General features: G+C 46.2%; 1 long non-coding RNA gene across 1 annotated transcript; it reads right to left on the bottom strand.

Moving 5' to 3' along the window:
* Positions 1 to 247: 247 nt before the first annotated feature.
* LOC118366295 (uncharacterized) lies at positions 248 to 12,670 on the bottom strand. Its single transcript, XR_004821927.2, has 2 exons — positions 11,785 to 12,670; positions 248 to 1,378 (listed from the first exon to the last, which is right to left on the bottom strand). It is a non-coding gene; the product is annotated as an uncharacterized LOC118366295 (long non-coding RNA).
* Positions 12,671 to 20,238: the final 7,568 nt, after the last annotated feature.

Below are 20,238 nucleotides of genomic sequence, written 5' to 3'. Positions count from 1 at the left end.
AAGCCCTGCAATAAAAAGCCTTTCCTGTTTCCATTATCATGTTATAAAGTAAGTGTTGGATTGTGTTGAGTGCTTGTAGATATAACAGTGATTAAATCTGTTATGAGTGAGGGTATTGTGAAAAGACTTGTTATGATCCCTTGAGCTCTGATAAGTTTTATACATAGCAGAGCAGGTTTATATAGTTCACATGCAGGTTCAGAACCACGGACACAAATATGATAACATACACACAGAAAAAGTAAAATAAGGTTGCAATATCAATTCAGTTTTATTGAACATTTATTCAATAAAAACTTTTAAACTGTCCCACTGGAATTGAGCTCCTGTCCAACTCATTGTGATTCCAGGATCTGAAGAGCAGAGACCCTGTGACACATATAATATGAACATTCATCCAATTCATTTCCTGTCTGCTTGACTGTAGAGTTGACATGTAGACATCATGAAGACATTGAGGCATTGAACCCCAGTCATTATAACCGATTTCAAATGGTGCTAGAAGGCTGTAAGGGGCTCTAAACACCAGAGGAAATCAGTCATCCTTTAAAGGGGAAAGAGAGAGAGAGGATTGGCTCCAATAGACTGACTGACACTACCAGAGGCCCAGTGCTGTTCTCCTGTCCCCAAGAACACTGATTTCAAATGGTGCTAGACACTGGGAACATTAATCTAAACCACCATGTGAAACCAGCCTCTGGGGGAAGACTTTCACTGCCGGATAATAGGGATGCAGTGGTTGCATGGCAGCAGCAAAGATTTTGGAGGACACTTTGCTTATTTAGAAACTCTGTGCAGCAGTTGTGACATGGATGACAAGTAGATTTACAAAGACAGTCCACTCATTTGGCATCGCATTTCAATGCTTAACCTTACACAAACACAATAATTATCCTCGTAAAGTGATCTGTCATTACAGAAAGTGATCGTGACAGTGCTTTGCTTTTGCAGGAAGTCATTCTGATGAATGTCGTTGCCATGGTAGCCCAGCTATGAGGACAGCTGATGTGTGACATCATCCTCCACACTTTGGACACTGCCTCTTAACAGTAGAGCTGTGAAGAAGATCTGCAGCAACATTATAAGAATACTATCATATCTTTAGATACTATTCTCGTCACGTCAACATAAAGAAAACATAACACATTACAATATTAGACAGTATAGGACAATTATACAATTTTGTATGCACAATTCATTACAGCAATCATTATCTATCAACAATAAATGACTGTAAGAAATACGTAACAACATCTAACCAGTCTACTCGTCTTCTATTCTAGAACTCACCCAACAAACATGAATGTTACAATGTTACTCACCCACCCAACTAACTGTTGTTCTCAGAGCTCAGCGACCTCTCTGCCTGCCAAGGGTCCTGGGAAAAACACATAGAAACACCACATGACCACAGAGTGTGTGTGAGTGAGTGTGTGTCTGTGTGTGTTTGGGCAAACACTCCACATCCATGAGTAACCAAACAAACTACTCTCACAGCCACTAAACACTAGTCGTGATATCTTACCTGTTTTACAGTGCTTGCCTCATAGCCTTACAATAGCTTCCTTATTGTGTCCGGCTTACTGTACCTGTCCTGCAGGTATCTATGGACACGGCAGGGCACAGGCTGCTGTCCATGTGACACAGTGACACACCGATGTGCACCTCCCCAAACCCTATTTCTATTTACAATGGGGCTTGTGTTGACGATGACATCATGACCACACACCACACACAAACACACACGTGGGTTTCACGTAGGGCGTGGCAGGCAGCACACACACCTGTGTATCCCACCTGATCTTCATCATATCACATTCAGGTGGAGGAATGTACAGTGAGTGAACAGATCACAGCTGGGGTGTCCAGTGTCGGAAAAAACGACTGGGACACAAAGAGCTCTGTGCTTTGTGATTATGAGAACCAGGCCAAAACACTTACGTAACCATGGCGTCGCCATGACAACACAGCTTAATAGCAGTTGGTCAAAGAGGTTCTCACAGTCAATCACAGGTGTCTGAATGCTGGGTGTTGGATGACCTATAATGGCCATAGAGCATAGTGTATGTCAGAGCATGTTGTAAATAAGGAAAACACAGTTGGATAGAACAGTATCATCACAACGTGGCACTTTTCTACAATCCTGCCTTTGGACACTAGGGGGAGGCATAACATCTCATAAACCACACCATAAATAGTCACCCACCAGCACGTAGCATGGTAGGGGAGAGGAAAGAGAGAAGCCAACCCCAAACCTACCAACAACAACACCCTGTGGGATGAATGAATAAGTAAGAGACAGATTTCAACTCTACCACTTCCCCCCCATGTGAAAGGAGCCCTTGTGAGGTTTGGCCGTTGCGCTTTCTGTTTCATTCTCTCCCAGGAAGTAACATGCAGAGATAGAGACTCCCACACACCAGCCCGGCAGGCCCTAGCTGCTGCGGGTGACGGTAATGTCCCCCTTCCTGCTGCTGCTCCTCCATTCCTTCACTCGGGGTATCAAAAACATCAAGAGAGAGCAAGAAAGAGAGAAAGTGACGGTGGTGTGTTTATATAACAGCCTGGATGGTGGTGGAGAGGGGTGGGGGGGGTAATTTTCCTGAAGATTTTATGAGATTCCTTTTTCAGGGAGAGGCCGGCCTATACCTATTCTGGGTAGAGTAGCATCTTTCTTTTGTCCAAACTTGTATGGGCACATCTGCCTTGCGGCACACCTATTTAGTGAGATTAGACTTCATCTTATACTCATCCAAAAAAGTGACACAAGGTTATTCATTTGTTAGTTTCAGAAAAGGGTGGAAACGGTATGTGCTGCAAGTCGTCCACTCTGAGTTTCAAACACACATAAACGCCTCACACAAGAGGAGGAGACAGACAGAGCTCTGTGGATGTGGGGTGACTGCGAGAGGGTAGATTGTGGTCAAGGTGCATAAGAGGAGGATGATGGGGGATGATGGAGGGTTGACTCTGGAAAGGATGTTCTCGTCATTACACAGGAAGAATTACTCACTGCCAGTATGATAATCAGACGACAAGGTTACCCCTCCTGCCGGATATGGCATTAGTTACCTACGGGTTGTGTGTGTGTGTGTGTGTGTGTGTGTGTGTGTGTGTGTGTGTGTGTGTGTGTGTGTGTGTGTGTGTGTGTGTGTGTGTGTGTGTGTGTGTGTGTGTGTGTGTGTGTGTGTGTGTGTGTGTGTCGATACGTGTGGGAGGGGAAAGGGATTATGAGTCATCACTCAGAGCATCTTTCCCACCATGACAACACATCTAATATAATGCGAATCAGTCATTTGATGAATGTGAGAAACACTGTTCTGATGGGACTCACTAAAGCAGAATAGAGAGGACACACTGCTGAGGTGTTAAAACAGTGAGTCATCCAGAGCTTTATGAGGCCTGATGACTGACTAAGTTCTCCTGTCTTCAACAGGCAGCACGCCAAACCCCTCTATCCCCTGGGACTACATCATTCCTGACCTGAGCGTATCCTTCATTCCTGTAAAGATAGCATCTGAGCCATTATATTGACATAACTGTTCCTGGAACTGTGTAGCGGAATGCAGTGCTGAAGAGGCTCAAAGGAGTGACTGGCATTTCATCAGAGACAGTGAATCAGTGTTGACATACTACTGATTAATACCTTCCCTCCTAGTCTTTTCAGAACCCCTGGAACCTCTGGCTTAAGTCTCTTTATTGGATTCCTGATCAAGAAAGTCTATGGAAAGTCAATGGGAGAAGCTAAAGGAGGAGGTTGCACATTGAAACAGATCTTTCATGATAGGGTACACAGCCAACATGCACAGGTGTCCATGATGTGAATATTGTGTGTGTGTGTGTTTCTGTGTGTGCGCGTGCGTGTCAATCTGCATAGGATGTTACAAAACAGGAGTGCCAACTGAGTAATGATAATGAAGGAGCCTGCAACCCCATCAAAGACCCTGTGCTGTACAGTATGTGAACCGTGACAGATGACGCCACACGTTCAGTACAGATGTGGTGATAAGGCATTAAACTGGATGATGGGGCCATTCTCTGAGGGGCATTCCAGGAGTTAACCAATAAAGACCCTCCATTACTGGATAAGTGTCTCTGTCAGTACCCCATTCCAGATCATGTGGTTAAGCCTAGCGTGTATCGCTGGGTTCATGTGTGTGTTAATGTGCATTAGCGCGCGAGCGCTAGCTGCGCTATGGGTTCATGCATGGTCCATGCAGAGCAATAGGCTGTACTGATGGCAGGTATTAGCCCACTGTGTGGAGCTATGCTAATGGCAGATCAGTCTGATGGAGGGAGAACAGAACATCCATCATGGTTCTGGAGTAAGTGGGGGCTTTTAATCAAATACTATCGAACATGCATCTATGCAGTAAGCGAGGAATACAGTACAGTGCCAGACTTTTGAATGCCACACACACACACACACACACACACACACACACACACACACACACACACACACACACACACACACACACACACACACACACACACACACGAAAATAAGCCCACATAATAAGATAAGATTTAAGAGTTCCTGGCTTTTCAGAACACACACAAGGCAGGCTGACGTTTCCCCATAACCATCCAAAGTATTTTTCCACTGTCAGAGAAAAAGAGGACAATAACAAGTGCGTCTCCTCGCTTGCAAGAGAATCTTAAATATCTGTCTCTGTTTGGATCCAGTTCCGGGAACGGGACGAACGTTGCTCCATTTTCTGTGCCACTGCAAGCTGGGAGGACACGTCTTTCACGGAAATAGATAAACAATCTTAACATCCTAATTGGAGCACGGTTAAAAAATAGCCCTTGTTTTTCTGCGTATGAGACTGAAAGGCTCTGGAAATGTGCGAGAAAGAAAAACAGAGACTCTCTTCACCTCCAGCTCAGGAGCAGGCTGCCAGGGAGCCAGAGAGGGATGAGTAGGCCATAGAGAGGGGGGGGGGGGCAAGCCAGGAAGAGGGGTGTGTTGTGGGGCTCTGGGTGACGTGTGTGACCCTCGGAGGGGCTAGATGACGGCAGGGTGAGTCACTAAACCCAGATGACGGTGGTAGCATTCAGGATTGCTGTGATCAGCCTCCTGTTTATCTCCACACATCCCAACTGACAGGGTGTGTGTTTGTGTGTGTCTATTGCAAGAGAAGGGAAAGGGGGGAACCATCACCCTCCTTGGAATTAAGCTGAGACAAAACTCACACATCTTGACAAAGTGGTTCACATTTACAGTAAACCAATTATACACAGATGTGCTATCGTAATTTGATCACTGTGTTGTCAGATAATTTTGCAGTGCAACAGGAAATGCAAATTGTAGTGTATTTGAGGTTTAAAACGGCTTCTTAAGTTTAATTTCCACTTTAAATTTGTGAGACTTGATTTAAAACATTTTTTAAAAATGAATCAGCCCCTATTTTTATTTATTTTTATTTTACCTTTATTTAACTAGGCAAGTCAGTTAAGAACAAATTCTTATTTTCAATGACGGCCTAGGAACGTCCATTAATTACAATCCACATAATAATTCACATTTCCTGTTCCTGCAGGATTATTTTCCTGCAGTGCGAAACTGGTCAAATTAAGATAGTATATATGTACAGTACATTCTTAGTCTCTGACAAACATCTGCCACGGCAAACTGAGGACTGCTATTTTCTTACTAAAGCCCTAAAATCTATTTTAAATGGGACACATTTTCTTTTAATTTTGACACAGTTATCTGCAGCCCACAAACACTGAGTCACAACAACAACACACACACACACACACGCACACACACATGCACACACACAAAGCAGGCGGACTCCCTGTTGGCCCATCGCCAAGGCAACTTCCCAAAAAGAGAGCTCCTTTTTACCGTAAACTAATTTTCCAGAAAGCCCCAGCCGGCTTCAACAGCAGCCACACTATGACTGTACAACATTGTTTATGAAGAGAGAAATCTTCAAGTTTAGACATCTGATAGTACTATGTAGGCGTGTGTTTGAGTGAGTGGGGAATGGTTGATGATTAGGCAAGAACTTTATGTCACGGTCTCCAGAGAATAATATATAATTTCTCTATCGTTGGATATGCAGATGGAAAATGAGCCAACTATTTCTGACCTCCCCCCAGCACCATAGCGGTTCTCCTCAAAGACGCCCAGTGTTTGCTTGCTGGCTCACGGCCAGTCCAAAGCCCTCGGAGTCTGAGCACTTCTCTCTTCCACCTCTAAAATCAACGACTGTACATCTGAAGAGCATTCCTCAGGCTCCTCTCCTTCCCTACAAATCATTCCTCAGGCTCCTCTCCTTCCCTACAATCATTCCTCAGGCACCTCTCCCTCCCTACAAATCATTCCTCAGGCACCTCTCCCTCCCTACAAATCATTCCTCAGGCACCTCTCCCTCCCTACAAATCATTCCTCAGGCTCCTCTCCTTCCCTATAAATCATTCCTCAGGCTCCTCTCCTTCCCTACAAATCATTCCTCAGGCTCCTCTCCTTCCCTACAAATCATTCCTCAGGCACCTCTCCCTCCCTACAAATCATTCCTCAGGCTCCTCTCCTTCCCTATAAATCATTCCTCAGGCACCTCTCCCTCCCTACAAATCATTCCTCAGGCTCCTCTCCTTCCCTATAAATCATTCCTCAGGCACCTCTCCCTCCCTACAAATCATTCCTCAGGCACCTCTCCCTCCCTACAAATCATTCCTCAGGCACCTCTCCCTCCCTACAAATCATTCCTCAGGCACCTCTCCCTCCCTACAAATCATTCCTTAGGCACCTCTCCCTCCCTACAAATCATTCCCCAGGCTCCTCTCCTTCCCTACAAATCATTCCTCAGGCACCTCTCCCTCCCTACAAATCATTCCTCAGGCACCTCTCCCTCCCTACAAATCATTCCTCAGGCTCCTCTCCTTCCCTACAAATCATTCCTCAGGCATCTCTCCTTCCCTATAAATCATTCCTCAGGCTCCTCTCCCTCCCCACAAATCATTCCTTAGGCACCTCTCCCTCCCTACAAATCATTCCCCAGGCTCCTCTCCTTCCCTACAAATCATTCCTCAGGCACCTCTCCCTCCCTACAAATCATTCCTCAGGCACCTCTCCCTCCCTACAAATCATTCCTTAGGCACCTCTCCCTCCCTACAAATCATTCCTCAGGCACCTCTCCCTCCCTACAAATCATTCCTTAGGCACCTCTCCCTCCCTACAAATCATTCCTCAGGCACCTCTCCCTCCCTACAAATCAGTCCTCAGGCTCCTCTCCTTCCCTACAAATCATTCCTCAGGCATCTCTCCTTCCCTACAAATCATTCCTCAGGCTCCTCTCCTTCCCTACAAATCATTCCTCAGGCACCTCTCCCTCCCTACAAATCATTCCTCAGGCACCTCTCCCTCCCTACAAATCATTCCTCAGGCATCTCTCCTTCCCTATAAATCATTCCTCAGGCTCCTCTCCTTCCATACAAATCATTCCTCAGGCTCCTCTCCTTCCCTACAAATCATTCCTCAGGCATCTCTCCTTCCCTACAAATCATTCCTTAGGCACCTCTCCTTCCCTACAAATCATTCCTCAGGCACCTCTCCCTCCCTACAAATCATTCCTCAGGCACCTCTCCGTCCCTACAAATCAATAACTACAGGACTTTTTTGATCTCTGCCTGCCTCAATATCTAAAGGTTCAATCACTCTGTGTCACAGTGCCACTCCATAGAGAGAGAGAGAGAGAGAGAGAGAGAGAGAGAGAGAGAGAGAGAGAGAGAGAGAGAGAGAGAGAGAGAGAAAAAGGTGTAAGCATATCCACATGCCAGAATGTTATTTTTCCTGAATATATTTTTACGTGGTTCCCAGTATATGATAAGCTTTTTCATAATATCATGTTTATCTGATTATTCAGTTTATAGTGCACTGTAAGGACTATATAGGGCCACTTCTCTGACGGTCATTAGAGTACACAGGTAGTGTGACGCAGGTACTACATGAAGCACAGGTACACGGCAGCACAGCCTGGTGGTGTCATAAATGTTCACGCTTGCTTTTCCAGTACTATGGTCATTTATCACCGCTGTTAACCTTGTCAAAAACATTTGTTACTGGGAAGAACTCTCACACTGCTTGTATCGATCACCACCCCTTGTGTTTACGGTGTGCCGTCTGATCAAATAGGGAATAAGGAAAGAGGAAGCCTACTCTAAGACATGTAAAGCCCTTCTTGGCAGTGAGCCAGAAGGAGAGGAGACGATCCATCATGCTCAGTGTCATATAGAACATCACGCCGGCTTCCTCATATCATAGAAGGACATAGATTCTCTATACATTAACGTATGTCATCAGCTGTGATGACGACATCCGACTACCATAGAAGAGTGTGTCATCACTTTGCGGAGGAAAACAGTGTGGAAATATTAAAGCCCATATCTATTTTCAGACTTGAGGCTATGTTCTGGAACAAAAGGCCAGAAGCACTGAGCTCCAGTCTCCCTCCAGTGTCCTCAACATTCTGCCGTTGCTAAGTGACCCCTAACCCTGTTGTCGCCAAGGGAACAATGACGCTAATGGGAGCTCTGACAGTGATAGCTACGGAGGGGTGTGTGTGTGTGTGTGTGTGGAACAGGCTGGCCTGGTTTCCCGCAACACTCAGGGCCTGATGTGTAGATACCCTTGGGACCAGCCAAACAGTGACCGTTCTCCAGCACGTGTGGGAGCGAGCTTCACTGCTTCAGAACTGTGTGTGTTCTGCTTCAACTGAGAAGTCGTCCCAGGTGAACTCTCTCTCTCTCTCTCTCTCTCTCTCTCTCTCTCTCTCTCTCTCTCTCTCTCTCTCTCTCTCTCTCTCTCTCTCTCTCTCTCTCTCTCTCTCTCTCTCTCTCTCTCTCTCTCTCTCTCTCTCTCTCTCTCTCTCTCTCTCTCTCTCTCTCTCTCTCTCTCTCTCTCTCTCTCTCTCCCTCCCTCCCTCTCCCTCCCTCCCTCCCTCCCTCCCTCCCTCCGAGACGTAACAGGTATTCATTCCACTACAACAGAGCTGTGAGACGTGGCAGAGTGTGTGCATCACCAGAGGGATGGGTCAGAGCAGGCCAGATTTGGTTACCATCCACTGACGCACATTCACACAGAGACACACACAGATGTAAACAAATACACACACCCACAAAAACAAACACGCATTCTCTACACAATACTAACATACAATGAAGAAACGCAGGCACTGACAGACACACAAATCAAATAAAAAAATTCTGAATTGAAATACATCTGCACACACACACTAATTAGTCATTAACAGGACCATGACAAACAGGTCACGGCTTCCCGTATGATCCTTAGTAAATACATAGTTTTACTCACTGTACCCTGTGGCGTACAGTAGAGCTGTTAGTCTGCTGACTGAATGAGGCCTGTTTGTCATATCCTCCACAGCCTCCCATTTCCTGAGAAAAGCACAAGAATACCAGTCGAGTCATCAAAGTGTCACGAGCTTTGATTTTTGCGATTGCAAGAATACGATGTCTGGCTATGCAAGACAAGGGGGTCAGTAGTGGGAAATATCAGAGTGACCTTCCTCCATGGGTGTCCCCTTCCGTCCACTCCTACCTCTGTCCACCTGGGTGAGTCTGGCCCCTCTCCTGTCCTCTCCTCTGACTCCAGGTCTACCAAACACAGAGGGTATGTCTATCTCAGCAGTCAACAAAAACTAGTAAAGAAAAGGAAGCCCACAACCATGTGAGAAAGTGTGGCACTGCTAAGTAGTGTGTGTGTGTGTGTGTGTGTGTGTGTGTGTGTGTGTGTGTGTGTGTGTGTGTGTGTGTGTGTGTGTGTGTGTGTGTGTGTGTGTGTGTGTGTGTGTGTGTGTGTGTGTGTGTTTGAGAGAGACAGTACCTTTACTCTACCTCCCCTGACACTCCATCTCTCTCCCTCTCCCACATGCACACTTCATGCCCACAGGCATGGCTGCAATGTGTGTTCCTGGGCACGGTGTGATGCCAAACACTCCACTACAGGAAGCTGGAGAGGAGCCCAGCCAAGCCAGGAGGAGAACTGGGAATACCAGGAGAAATGGGAATAGCCACAGGCTTGGGCACGCCACAGGGCTGTTGACAAGCAAACAGCACAGACCACCAACCAAAAAGTGAAGAGGAAGTTTAAACATCTATATATTAATCACAGATTATTGTCAATCCCACTTATCAGTTCCCAAGTGTTAGCTATTCCTTAAAGAGCATATTCCCTAGTAGGGCGGCGATTGTTGGTCAAGTGGGGCAATTCCAATGTAGCCCCAATTTAGTCTGTAAGTGATAACAAAATGAGAGGCCTGTTTCTGTGGTGATGTAGGAACAGAGGTGGGCTCCACCTGAGTGACCACGACTCATATCTCTGTACACACTTGGCATTGTGGGAAACCGGACCCAGTTCACATGCTCTCTCAGTGGTATCCAACTCTTTCTTTCTTTCTTTCTTTCTTTCTTTCTTTATTTCTCACACACACACACACACACACACAAACAACCATGCCATTGACCCTGACCTGTCTACTAACCCTGAAGTGGAGACCCAAGCTGACCTGACTGAATCTGGGCCACTCTAGTGAGGCACAAAGACAACTCCAGTCCCCATACATCCAGAGCCATGAGAACAGGAGCTTCATTTTCAATTAGAGGGACATGATCTATGGCCACAAACACACTGCTAAGTCGGACCAGCAGAGATAAGCGTGTGTGTGTGTGTGTGTGTGTGTGTGTGTCTGTGTGTGTGTGTGTGTGTGTGTGTGTGTGTGTGTGTGTGTGTGTGTGTGTGTGTGTGTGTGTGTGTGTGTGTGTGTGTGTGTGTGTGTCACATGAGAGACGAGCAGGTTTTAAGCTCCCCCGGCCTCCCCCCTACAGTGAATCAGCCATACTGACAGAATGAGGCCTTTCTATTGCAGCAGACACACACACAGTAGGACAATCCAGGTGTGTGGAGAAGGAAGGAGCCCCTACCTGAATTAGTCCAGTATAAATCACAAACTTTGCCATGCCCTTAACCTTGTATGTAAGAGTGTGATTGTGAAGATACAGGTTTACGAGTGTGTGGGCGTTGCGGGTGTTAGGTCAAGGTACAGTGGTGCGTGCCACACCCACCCCTCCCAGCCATTCACACGCTGATTCCAAGAACATACGGAGGTGTGAGGAGGAGCCTCACAGAAACACAAAACCAGCTGAGTCAACAGCTATAGTTACCTCAGGTGTAGGTGTGTGTGTGTGTCTCTGTGAGATTGGTCTCAGAAACCGGAATGTTGCACAATAAATCTGATTCAAACACGCCTTGGAAAGTCTTGTCCATTCTAATGTCCCTTGGAGTCCCTTTCTAATTGATATGGGCTCCTAACTGAGTTGACCCGTTCACAACCGTACAGTAGGTAGGTTAACTCCCTCTCTAGCCTCTCATATTCCACAGCAATCAGAGGAGGAGGAGATATAATGGAGATAAATGACCTCAGTCATTACAGCGAACAGACAGACTACATCATAGATCCCTACTAATGACTAAGCACAGAGCTGCACCATATCATCACTAACCTAGCCAAAGGGTAGCCTAAAGCCAAGCTCTGGCAGTAGGTGAACAATGAGTTCTGAGAATAAGCGGCGGCATTTGAATAATCACGCATTCCACTTATTAAGATCATGATTTGAATCTCCTCTGAATCTGTCCTGACTTGCAGTGATGTGTTCCAATATGACTCCATGTCCTTGGAACGAAAACACACAAACAAACTCCCTGTAATATATTATGAACATGAAAAAATGAAAATAGAAAAAGTAACCTACTGTTGCTGTGAGACTGTCAGCCACCTGCTCTCTTCACATCCTGTGTCCGTCCTGAGAAGGAGAGGAGAGAGGGAAAGAGACGGAAGGAGAGAGTAGAAATAGAGAGATAATGGGAGAGAAAGGGGAGAGAGACTGAGTGAGAGGGAATAGACAAAAAGAGAGGGAGAGAAAAACAGAGTAAGTTCCAGTGAGCTCCAGGGGGGGGGGGTCCCTGCCTGTCTCTCTTCCCCAGCAGAGTACCTCTAAGTCCCTGAGGCTGTGCTGCGAGAGCAGCCTGTCCTGGAGCTCTCCACTCAGCGGGTGAGTGTGTCTGTGGTGAGAGAGTGCGAGAGAGAGAGCGTGTGTGAGAAAGAGAGAGCTTGCGCACTGCTCAGTCATACAGATCATGACCAGTCAAGTCATTCCTGCTCAGTGAGTCAACAGGCAGTGAGCCACACTCTCTCTCTTCCTCATCCTCTTTTCTCTCCAATTCCTTCTTTCTCTACCACTCTCCAAAACACTCTAAGATTCTCCCTTTACTCCTTTCTGTATATAGATTGGTTGTCTTCCTCTGTTGCAGTTCTTCTAACACACAGCAGTCGGTACTGTTTCCGAGTGAAAACATCCTCTGACTGCCATGATTCACATTTGTAATGGTTAGTGTGACTGTTGTGTTGGGATTGTGTTATTGTGGTTGTGGTTATGACGGGCTGCCATTGTGTTGGAAACCTTGGAGGGTGGAAGGGGCAAAGGAATCCTCAGACTACAATCAAAAACAACTTGTTGAAAGGATTAAACAGATGTTTCATGAAAAAAAAACATTTTGCTGGCCTTCAAAATGTTGTAATCATGGTGAGAGAGAGATATCTGCCCAAACTAGATGTTAAACACCATTTCACTGGAATGGAGACACTACGTTTACATGCCATCACACACACACACACACACACACACACACACACACACACACACACACACACATTTTCCCCAACTCTAACCCTTACCCTTACCCTTACCTGACCCTAACCCTAACCTTAACCTTAACCCTAACCCTAAACCTAACCCTAAAACGAACACCAGCTCCTAACACTAAACCTAATTCTAATTCTAACCTTAACCATAAACCCCCTAAAAATAGCATTTGAACTTGTGGGGACTAACAAAATGTCCCCAGTTGATAACATTTTTGTTCATTTACTATTCCTATGGAGACCTCTGGTCCCCACAAGTATAGTTAAACATGTCCACATCCATGAACACATAAGTGCTCTGCATCTATGGTTCCATGACTGGACTATGAGTCACTGAGGTTTCACTCTTGATGTTCTTCATCAGGCGCCAGCAGCCAGCACTGTCTGTGTGTGTGTGTTTCAGTGTGTGTGTGTGTATATGTGTCACCACAGCCCCTTAACAGCCCCTGTCTTCCAGCCCATAACCCTTCACCTAGTTCTGCATCCCTTCCCAAGTCACCCGATACTCTGACCCTGTTCCTCTCACTACCCACAACCCCCAGCAGCTATCTGCCTCATACCACCTCCTTCCTCCACCTGTCTTCAATCTATCCCTCCCTCCCTCCATTTAATCATTCCCTCCAAACGTCCATGTATCTGTCAAAAACAGCATGATCATACAGTACATCCTAGAACTAATAGTTGGGTATGTGAGGCAGAGTTCGTAGTGAAAGAAGTGGTGGTGGTGTGTATGGCCAGTCCAAAACACACACAACATGAACTTGCAAGATGCCCACACACACACACACATTTTAAAGTTCTCTGGCCAGGTAAACAATTAAGTAAAGAAAGAGAGGGGTTAGAATGTGCTCACACACACACACACACCGCCCAAGATTGACTTAGAAATTGGACATCTGTCCATTTCCCGACGAAGTTGGAAAATGCCTTCAAAACCATTCACTGGAGGAAACAGTGAGCGCAATTACCATCAAGTAGGCCTGGGTTTTGAGCAGAATCCCATGAATCCGGAAATCAAGGTCAAATAGGCTCAGCAGCGGTGCGTGGGTAAATTTGCATATTACAACGTGATCATTTAGTTGTTTGCTCTATAACCTGTTAGTTCATATGCCTTGCCACCGTCATATTTGGGCCTAAAGGCCGAGACAACAAGAAGACACAGTGGCAGAATAAATTCAACCACACCTTTGTTTCATCACAAAACCGGAGAGCACGCTCTGTCCGGTGAAGTCCACAAAGCATATTGCATGTAACAAACAGTTACATGACCTACAGCATGGTCAAGCAAGTTGATGTTTCTGACATTTTTAGGACTACTAAACAACTATTGATTTAGAACCACAGAGACTTACAGCAAGTCGCAAAGAAAACAGGAGCTGCCTCCACTATTCCAGCACCATTTCAAATTCATCAAATCACCTACGCTTAATATAATACAGTGACTAAAAGACCAAAAACAATTCAGTCCAATCAACATCAGCTAAATATGATGTGGCTGTCCATGGTACTGATTTCTGTATGCGTGTGTGTGTGTGTTTGCAAGTATAACAAAATGTTGACTCACCCTACTTGTGGAGAAACACCAATGGCATCCTCCTTTCTTTCATGTTGCCAAAACTGTCTATGACTCTGTCAGACAATACACACTTAGTTTTTGTTGTCCTAAACTACCTGGTTAAAATGCCCTTCCCTTGGCATCCATGAATACATGCCACTGAGTAGGTTTTCATTTTGCTAGGGAGCTGCGGACAGGGGTTGTGAATGGGCGTAATTCCATGACTGCGGATCCAACCCTATCCCAAACCTTAACCCTTAACTATGACAAAGCAACTTCGAAACGTTATGTTTGGAGAAACAGAACGATACTGAGCAGAAGAGGAATCTAGATTGTCAAAACCACTTAGAAATGTGACGTTTGGAGCAACATGAGATCTTGTTACACACACACACAGTACACAGTATACACACACACACAAACACACACACACACACACACACACACACACACACACACACACACACACACACACACACACACACACACACACACACACACACACACACACACACACACACACACACACACGGTACACAGTACACACACACACACACACACACCACCACGTCACCAGTGACCAAAAATATCCTCCGTCAACACCCACCCCACAAACATAAAACCTTCACCCAATCAACCACATACACCCTTAAGCACATACATACACATAAACACACACCTTTATGCAAACACATCGTTGTGTACACACAAAATGTACACAACGATTCAACATTCATCACCACACATAACACTGTGGACAGCATCAAGAGGAGAACTTCTGCCTTTATGATATACAGTACATCTCCAATATAACTTTGACTGCCTATGTGACAGGTTAAAGGACATATTCATAGCCTGTTATACATTGAAAAGTATTAGTAAGTTCATAGTATGTGAGGATCTTAAAACATCTAAGGTTAAAAAGATGCATTCAGTATTAGTTGATAGAGATTGATAACATTCATATAAAGTTCAAATCTGTCAAAGGGTACGAATTGTGAGAGTAATGTGTAAACGTTATATTGATTACTTTATTTTGTGGTGCCTAAAAGTGTTAATCTGTGATCTACGAAATGCTCTTAATCTATGAGCCGGAGATCGATTGCTCTGGTCTCCACGCATATTCCTGGGGAAATTCGCGGTCTTTTCTCATTGAACTAAATGTTGATTTGAGAATACAACACCGTATCACTCTCGTGATTATTTCTCCCCTGTTTTCAGGTACTTTATTGATGATAAAAATAGTAATTTAAATGTTATAACTAGCGAACATGTCAAGAGTGTTTAAGGTGTGTTTTAGTAACGTCTTGAGGAAGTTAGAGTTAAGTTTGAAGAGAGTAATATTAGCCCTGCTCGGTTGAAGTGAAGGATAGCGTCGTACTGAGAGTAGCTGCCATTTTATGTCGATTGTGAATGAACATGCGTGTTGTTAATAAGCTATTTTGCTGTGTTATTTGGATAATGGGTTTTCTGTTATGTAATGTGTTACTTTTGTGAAATGATTGAACTAAATGTTGACTTGAGAATACAACACCGTATCACTCTCGTGATTATTTCTCCCCTGTTTTCAGGGGCGTAACACCTATGCGTTATCTGCATAGACGTTGTCTGCATATTCCACTCAAGGCCATAGAGGGAGAGACAGACAAACAAAGAGAGAGAGAGAGCTCCTTATATAAGGTCCGTGTTATAAGGACATCATCTCATCTTCAACAAGCCTCTCAATCCCATCGAAGAGGCGGGGAGACATCTTACATAAACATTACTTAACAGTAAACACACACAAACACTATATTCTGTCTCTCTCTCTAAGACTGGACTTAACAGTAAACACACACAAACACTCTTCTGTCTCTCTCTAAGGCTGGACTTAACAATAAACACACACAAACACTCTCTTCTCTCTCTCTTTAAGGCTGGACTTAACAGTAAACACACACAAACACTCTCTTCTCTCTCTTTAAGGCTGGACTTAACAGTAAACAGACACAAACACTCTTCTCTCTCTCTCTTTAAGGCTGGACTTAACAGTAAACACACACAAACACTCTCTCTTCTCTCTCTCTCTCTTTAAGGCTGGACTTAACAGTAAACACATACAAACACTCTTTCTTCTCTCTCTCTCTCTCTTTAAGGCTGGACTTAACAGTAAACACACACAAACACTCTCTCTTCTCTCTCTCTCTTTAAGGCTGGACTTAACAGTAAACACACACAAACACTCTCTTCTCTCTCTATCTTTAAGGCTGGACTTAACAGTAAACACACACAAACACTCTCTTCTCTCTCTCTTTAAGGCTGGACTTAACAGTAAACACACACAAACACTCTCTTCTCTCTCTCTCTTTAAGGCTGGACTTAACAGTAAACACACACAAACACTCTCTTCTCTCTCTCTCTTTAAGGCTGGACTTAACAGTAAACACACAAACACTCTCTTCTCTCTCTATCTTTAAGGCTGGACTTAACAGCAAACACACACAAACACTCTCTTCTCTCTCTCTAAGGCTGGACTTAACAGTAAACACACACAAACACTCTCTTCTCTCTCTCTCTGAGGCTGGACTTAACAGTAAACCCACACAAACACTCTCTTCTCTCTCTCTCTCTCTCTCTAAGGCTGGACTTAACAGTAAACACACACAAACACTCTCTTCTGTCTCTCTCTAAGGCTGGACTTAACAGTAAACACACACAAACACTCTCTCTTCTCTCTCTCTCTCTAAGGCTGGACTTAACAGTAAACACACACAAACACCCTCTCTTCTCTCTCTCTCTAAGGCTGGACTTAACAGTAAACACACACAAACACTCTCTCTCTCCCCCTCTCTCTCCCCTCTCTCTCTCTCTCTCTCTCTCTCTCTCTCTCTCTCTCTAAGGCTGGACTGGGTGAGAGGGGCTAAACACTCTGGGTTTCGTAATGCCAGCCAGAGCACATCTCACACATTGTTAGTAGCACACACATTGTGATGAGTCACATACAGCCTTGTTAGAGCTGCTGGGTCCAACACCCCAATGAGTACCTTTCCATGCCTCCCCTCAGCCCTACCACACACAGCCATACTACCATCTCCATCCTCTAACCCAGCCCTACCACATACAGCCATACTGCCATCTCCATCCTCTATCGCAGCCCTACCACACACAGCCATACTGCCATCTCCATCCTCCAACCCAGCCCTACCACATACAGCCATACTGCCATCTCCATCCTCCAACCCAGCCCTACCACATACAGCCATACTACCATCTCCATCCTCTAACCCAGCCCTACCACACACAGCCATACTGCCATCTCCATCCTCCAACCCAGCCCTACCACATACAGCCATACTACCATCTCCATCCTCTAACCCAGCCCTACCACACACAGCCATACTACCATCTCCATCCTCTAACCCAGCCCTACCACATACAGCCATACTGCCATCTCCATCCTCTATCGCAGCCCTACCACACACAGCCATACTGCCATCTCCATCCTCCAACCCAGCCCTACCACACACAGCCATACTACCATCTCCATCCTCTAACCCAGCCCTACCACATACAGCCATACTACCATCTCCATCCTCTATCGCAGCCCTACCACACACAGCCATACTGCCATCTCCATCCTCTATCCCAGCCCTACCACACACAGACATACTGCCATCTCCATCCTCTATCCCAGCCCTACCACACACAGCCATACTACCATCTCCATCCTGTAACCCAGCCCTACCACACACAGCCATACTACCATCTCCATCCTCTATGGCAGCTCTACCACATACAGCCATACTACCATCTCCATCCTCTATCGCAGCCCTACCACACACTGCCATACTACCATCTCCATCCTCTATCGCAGCCCTACCACACACAGAGGTACTACCATCCCCAACCTCTATCCCAGCCCTACCACATACAGCCATACTACCATCCCCATCCTCTATCCCAGCCCTACCACACACAGCCATACTGCCATCTCCATCCTCTATCCCAGCCCTACCACATACAGCCAAACTACCATCTCCATCCTCTATCCCAGCCCTACCACACACAGCCATACTACCATCCCCATCCTCTATCCCAGCCCTACCACACACAGCCATACTGCCATCTCCATCCTCCAACCCAGCCCTACCACACACAGCCATACTACCATCTCCATCCTCTATCCCAGCCCTACCACACACAGACATACTACCATCTCCATCCTCTATCCCAGCCCTACCACACACAGCCATACTACCATCTCCATCCTCTATCCCAGCCCTACCACACACAGCCATACTACCATCTCCATCCTCTATCCCAGCCCTACCACACACAGCCATACTACCATCTCCATCCTCCAACCCAGCCCTACCACATACAGCCATACTACCATCTCCATCCTCTATCGCAGCCCTACCACATACAGCCATACTGCCATCTCCATCCTCTAACCCAGCCCTACCACACACAGCCATACTACCATCTCCATCCTCTAACCCAGCCCTACCACATACAGCCATACTACCATCTCCATCCTCTATCGCAGCCCTACCACACACAGCCATACTGCCATCTCCATCCTCTATCCCAGCCCTACCACACACAGCCATACTACCATCTCCATCCTCTATCCCAGCCCTACCACACACAGCCATACTACCATCTCCATCCTCTATCGCAGCCCTACCACACACAGCCATACTACCATCTCCATCCTCCAACCCAGCCCTACCACACACAGCCATACTACCATCTCCATCCTCTATCCCAGCCCTACCACACACAGCCATACTACCATCTCCATCCTCTATCCCAGCCCTACCACACACAGCCATACTACCATCTCCATCCTCCAACCCAGCCCTACCACACACAGCCATACTACCATCTCCATCCTCCAACCCAGCCCTACCACATACAGCCATACTACCATCTCCATCCTCTATCGCAGCCCTACCACATACAGCCATACTGCCATCTCCATCCTCTAACCCAGCCCTACCACACACAGCCATACTACCATCTCCATCCTCTAACCCAGCCCTACCACATACAGCCATACTGCCATCTCCATCCTCTATCGCAGCCCTACCACACACAGCCATACTGCCATCTCCATCCTCCAACCCAGCCCTACCACACACAGCCATACTACCATCTCCATCCTCTAACCCAGCCCTACCACATACAGCCATACTACCATCTCCATCCTCTATCGCAGCCCTACCACACACAGCCATACTGCCATCTCCATCCTCCAACCCAGCCCTACCACATACAGCCATACTACCATCTCATCCTATATCCCAGCCCTACCACATACATCCATACTACCATCTCCATCCTATATCCCAGCCCTACCACATACAGCCATACTAACATCTCCATCCTATATCCCAGCCCTACCACACACAGCCATACTACCATCTCCATCCTCTATCCCAGCCCTACCACACACAGCCATACTACCATCTCCATCCTATATCCCAGCCCTACCACATACATCCATACTACCATCTCCATCCTATATCCCAGCCCTACCACATACAGCCATACTACCATCTCTATCCTCTATCCCAGCCCTACCACATACGGCCATACTACCATCTCCATCCTCCAACCCAGCCCTACCACACACAGCCATACTACCATCTCCATCCTCTATCCCAGCCCTACCACATACAGCCATACTACCATCTCCATCCTCCAACCCAGCCCTACCACATACAGCCATACTACCATCTCCATCCTCTATCCCAGCCCTACCACATACAGCCATTTCCATCCTCCAACCCAGCCCTACCACACACAGCCATACTACCATCTCCATCCTCCAACCCAGCCCTACCACATACAGCCATACTACCATCTCCATCCTCTATCCCAGGAAGTTAACAAATCAAGTCTGAGCTGGCAAAAAAATACAATACAGTCCAACACACACTGCTCTCTAGTGGACAAGCAATA

The sequence above is a fragment of the Oncorhynchus keta genome, chromosome 33, assembly GCF_023373465.1.
Source record: "Oncorhynchus keta strain PuntledgeMale-10-30-2019 chromosome 33, Oket_V2, whole genome shotgun sequence".
NCBI classification, from domain to species: Eukaryota; Metazoa; Chordata; class Actinopteri; order Salmoniformes; family Salmonidae; genus Oncorhynchus; species Oncorhynchus keta.
The sequence above is the reverse complement of the archived record's forward strand: the minus strand, read 5'-3'. Positions and strand labels throughout refer to the sequence as shown.